Genomic DNA, 6,000 nt, shown 5'->3' with positions numbered 1-6,000 from the left:
TGAAATATGATGTCAGCTTACGACTATTTCAAGTTTGAAATAAAGTTTAAAAACAAACGCATAACCAAATAATTTTAGAAAACTTTAAGTATAAAAACTATCATTATAAAAAGATTTATTTATTTGTAACTCAATACTTATAAAAAGCAGTAATCTTGGTCTACATCAGGATTTCCAAAACTTATTTCATAAATGCCACCTAGACAGAAGTCAAAGAAACAATCACCTCTTTACTAGTTAATTACTCATTTACTTTTTAGTCGCCCTTAAAGAAGCTGTATTGTAAACACTTTGAAAAACCCTGGTCTACATAAATATTTTATTTTTGATAACATTTAAAATATCTGTTTTATACTAATATATTGTTTGTCTAAATTCCAGAACGTTTTGGTTTACTGTATGTCGTTTATTTTTTTTCTGATTACCTAGTTATTTAAGTGTGATGAGTTTTTTTTGATTGTTCAAAAAGTTATCTGAAAAAAGCTGTTAATTTAACGTGGTGTCTCACTTAATTTCTGTGATAAAAATAAATTCTTTTGTAGATTGTTGTAGTTTACACAACTTTATTCTAAAGATTAAAACTTATCAAGTAAAAAAAGTTAAGATGACAAGTTTATTAAAAAGGATGTAAAATACTCAAACCATTTTATGGAAAAAATTTAGACGTTGACACATTTAATGTCAAAGTCTAAAGTTATGAAATTTTTCACTATCTAAACTTATAATTAGCAAACAAAAGGTTTATAAGTGTCAGGCTAATTCTTTTTTAAATCTTGGCAAAGTGTCAGGATTAAACAGTTCAAGTCAACAACATTTCAAAATTAAAAAAAATAATATTTGGCAATTTTTTTTTTTGAAAATATTATTAAGTTGTGAATTTCTTTCTAAAACAGTAATGAGTTTTTTATCCTTAATTTTGTTTAGATAAAATAAATGTTGGAATTTGTTAGTAAAAAAATTTATTTTTTTTTAATGAACACTATGAAAATAAAAAATAAAAGTGGTAGTAAACTTTAGCTAAGATAGATATTTAGTGTATTTAAATGTGTAAAATTAAAAAAATTGATGATTAAAAAATAAAGTGCAGATGACAAGCTTCTAAAAAATATCAAATAAAGCAGCAACTCAGTTTTAGATGTATCTAAAATTCATTTTAAACCCTCAAATTTAAAATCATACTACTCTCCAAACTTCTAAAGAAAAAAAAAAAATTTAGCTAAACTAGATAACTTTGACTGATACAAACAAAACGTTTTATAGCCCTATAAAAACAAAAATAGTCTTAGTTAGAAATGTAAAAACTTTATTTAGATAATTTTTGAAATACTTTTTTTATTCGATTTAAAAGCTACATTTTCGTTTCAATACAAAAAATATTACTTAACTTAATGTAGTAATGAAGTTTAGAGTTAAAAAACTTTTATAACAAACAATTATTACAGTAGTGTTGTTTACATCATTCAAGGTGATTTTAATTTGATCCACTTACTAGTTTTTAGACCTTGGACTTTGTAGGGTAGTTTTATATCATTTATATATATAAATAAACGATAGATATAAAGTAAATTTTTCTTTAGTATTACATGTTAGAAAATATATGTTGAACTTTGTTTTAATAAAAAACAAAACTTTTCAGAAGTAATCAAAAAGTCATCAACTGTAATAGATACCATAACTACTAAAGTATATAAAAAAAATATATTAAAAGTTTTAACTAGTGGAAGTATCACGTTAAAACTAGTTTTATCTCACACAACGAAATGCATAAAAAATATTGTTATTAAAAACATCTAAACTTAAAACTGTTTATAAAAGTTCTATAACATAGTTGTACAGTAATGACGTATTTATTTTCATCAAAAATAAAAGTGAAATCAATATGTACAGTACTAGAATTAGATAAGTTTAGTTTAGACAAAACACATATGCATAAATACTAAAATGTTTAAGCCAGTGCCTCTTTAAATAAAAGAAGCATATTGTGTAGTAATAACACTTATTAATCACTATTTCATTAATGTAAAAATTGAGTTTTACGGTCATTCAATATTACTTTTCTTGACTTTAAGTTTTTCTATTGATTTAAAGTGTAAAATTGTACCGCAACAGTGCCTAAGTATTTTATGAATTAAAAGATACGCAAACAACCAAAAATGTTATAAAAATTAAAGAACGCTTTTAAGTTATTCTAGACAACATTTTGTAAAAACAAATAAAACAATTTTGTTTCAAGAAATTAAAGCCTTTGTAGTGCTTAAAAACATAATTTTATATTAAATTTTGAGCAGTCAACAGAATTATATGGTGCGTTGTGAGCGTATCAATTTAAAGAATCTTTTAATATCCTAACTTTTAATTATATGCTTGTAAGTTATCATATCGTTCATTTGTATTCAATTGATTTGCTATCATTTGTAGTTTTAGGCTAGCTTGCTGTACTGTTCATTTAATCATTTCTTGTTTTTAGCTCATGTAGGTAAACGATAAAATTCATAAGGGTTTTTTTTAAATTATAATTAGTAACATTAATAAATTAATGTTTCTTACCCATATCTTTTAAAAGGAACCTTTTTGCGACATAATTAAATAAATTTAAGAGTTACTAGAAGTAAGAAGCATGATTAAGAAATGTAAAAGTTTGAAACTTATTAAATATTTTTAATAGTATAATCTGTTTTATACTTGAAAACTTTAGTTAAAAACGCTTATTTAGCAACAAGCTAACAAGCTGATTAATTTATATTTGATTAATACAGTTTTTATAAATCTTATGACTTTGTATGTTAAAAATATTTATGTTATTTTGTGATTTTATAGTATTTTAAAGTAGGAGTTGAATGATTTTACATACGATTTTACAATATTAACGCATATTTATCAGTTAGCAAAATAGAAAATACATTGACGAAGCTACAGTTTCTTCTATTATGCACTTCTTTTGATACTTTTGCTACAAGTTTTAGCATGAACAAACAAAATACTGATTATAAAATCAGAAAGTTTGCTATGAAAATGGATTTTTAAAAAATTAAACAAACAAACTTAGCTCAAACAAACATCGATTTTTAAAACTTGTTTGCAAAAAAATATTTGCAGTAAGTTAAGGTATCAGACAACTTTATTTATTTTTGTTTGTTATTAACATCATTTAACTTATAACAAGCAGAAATTTTTAAGCAACATTTATTTTCTGAAGTCCTTAATGTTTACACTGTTTTACAAAACTTCATAACTTATTGAAAACTGTTGATTTAATAAGGACGAATATAGGAAAAGACTTTTTTTAATTGATAAAAAATCAAAATAGTTTAAGTTTTTACTTGAGTTTATTCATTAAACTATAGCTATTCAAAAGTTAAGCTAAATAACAAAGTGATTAATTTATTGTCTTTACAACCAACAGTTCTAATCTTTTTAACTATCTAAGACCATAGTTTGTATTAAAGTTAAATAAGTATAAATTCATAGTAACATTAAAAACCACTAAAATTATAATTCAAAATACTCTAATTCTTATACTAAAGAAACTAAGTTTTAAAACAAAATAAATTCGTTCAAGACTAATTCTAAACGTTAAGATACAAAGTTTGTGAATAAAAGCTGTATCATGACGATTAAAATTCCGGCAATTTAAGTTCTTAAAAAATACTAAAGTCTCAAAAAAAAAATCAAATTGAAGTATATATGTGTATAAAATTTAAAAAAGGTGTTATTAAAAAATATTGTAATTTAAAAAATATTTTTTAAAAAAAGTAGTTCACAACTTTATAATAACCAAATTATAGTAAATAAATAAATGAATTGTCATATCTAAAAATAATTAGAAATTAGAAATGAAAAGTTAACCAACCTGTCCAATTAAAGATTATGGTAATAACAAAACAGCTGAAAAAGTATTAAATGAGATAAGTTACTATAAAGAAGAATAAAATGGTTTTAAAATAGAATAAAAAGGTTTTAAATAAGAATAAAAAGGTTTATCAAAGATACGTTTTGCACCCAGTAGAAGTAGTTTATTAAAAATATTACTAATTAGTTTTTTAGGTTTAGCTTTTATTAAACTTAAAAAAACTACTTATAGTATGTAAACGATACATCTATATTAGTTTGCTTATTGAAACAGATTTTAATTGAATCTAAAATCAATAACAGTTTTTTAAACAGAGTCAGTCACTTAGTTAGTCAGTCAGTCTGTCTTTTTTTTTTTTTTTTTTTTTGCTAAAATTTTCTAACATAAATTATTTTGTTAGATTTTTTTTTAAAGCTTTTCACTAGCTTTGTTAGTTCTTTTGCATGTAATCTTTTTGGACAGTTATCCTTTTTGTTTGATTTAAATAAAATCTTAATGACCAACTATTTTCTCATAACTTGGTTAATACTCCATCCTATTAGTATTGTTTTCTTTCTTTTTTATTGATTTTTTATGTCATAATGTCCTTTCTAAATTCACCTATTTCTTGTTTCTTAATTTGTGAATATGTTTAAGTTTCAAAAAGTATTCTTTGCTTATAGTCTTTAATACATTTTTTATGAACTGCAATAAAAACAAACAAAAAAATCAAACTTGATGATGTTTTTGTACTAACTAATAGAAAATAAAGATCTATCTGTTAGAAAACTATAACAAAAACTTACAATGCTAATAAATTACAAAAGCAATGTTAAATGATAAAAACTTGCTTAAATGTTACTTAGCTTATTTTTTAAAAAAATTTAAAGACACATTTTTACAGATCAACTTTAATAGCTGTTTTAAAAATCTATATAAAGTAAACGTTCATTTATCAAAATCTTCTGGAAAAGTTTAACTTAAAAACTTAAAAGTAAACATGGACATAAATCACTGGCTTATCAGTTTTTTAATGTATTTAACATAAAATATCTAATAAACTTAAAAATTATAGCCAACTTAATATATTCCAGAATTGGTTGAGGGACCTTTACTAAAAAGCTAATCGAGTAAATATAGTATAAACAGGTTAAAAAGAGATGATATCACTTTGTATAATGAAAGGCTTATAACTAATTTGTTTTTGAGAATTTTAATTTTAATCATAATACTTAATCTGGTTAAGATGACATTGGTCCAACTCAGATGGTATTTGTTTTTTTCTAATGGTAGAAGTTTCTCATAAAGTATTTTACTTAACAATTGAATTTTCTTCTTGTGTAAATAGTTTTGATAAGTTCTTGAATTAATATTGTATGAAATTTTTGTTAAAGTTGCTTTATTTTCGGTCTAGATATATTTATTATAAATGGTACATATTTTAAAAACATTGTGATTATTTCATTGTTAATGTATGCTATTTTTATATCCGAAAAGTTTTTTAGTTATATTTGTAATAATAATGTAATAATTTTGTTATTATATTTGTGCGAACAGATTTCCTTAATGGTAGCTTAAAAAAATGTTTTTTTTTTGTGTTTTAGTTTAACAATTATTTTAACGATTTTTAAAGTATTTACTTAAAAAATTATACAAGTTTAACTATCTCATTGTATTTATTTTTTTACTAAGCAGCTGTCAATTGAGTGTATTTACAAAAGGATCATTAAGTTATGTTCCGCGGGCAAGATCGGGAAATCTGGATAAATTGTGAAAACTATTAAGATCAAGCCTTTTTTCATAAATGCTTACATATATGCTCTTTGCTTTGTTGTCTATGAACAGTAGTGCTATTTTTATGATAAAATAATTACAACTTTGTTTACAACAAGTATTTCTTGAATTTTTAGTAAAATTTAACAAAATTAAGGTGCTTTTCGAAAAAATATTTCCATCAAATAAGGTTCAATACTTACTAACGATATCTGGTTAAGATAGTATGGTTTTTATTGAAGTCGAAAAATTCTAACTTGTGAACATTTAGAATGTTCTTTTCGAATTGGAAATAATTTAAATTTAAAAAGTAGTTAAAGTTATACTAAACTAGAAACGAATATAATTAGAAAAGATCAAGTTAGAAACAAATTGATCTAGTTAAAAATGTAACGAGT

The sequence above is a fragment of the Thalia democratica genome, chromosome 2, assembly GCF_965202585.1.
Source record: "Thalia democratica chromosome 2, ktThaDemo2.hap1.1, whole genome shotgun sequence".
In the NCBI taxonomy this organism is placed as follows: domain Eukaryota; kingdom Metazoa; phylum Chordata; class Thaliacea; order Salpida; family Salpidae; genus Thalia; species Thalia democratica.
Note: the sequence above shows the minus strand (reverse complement) of the source record.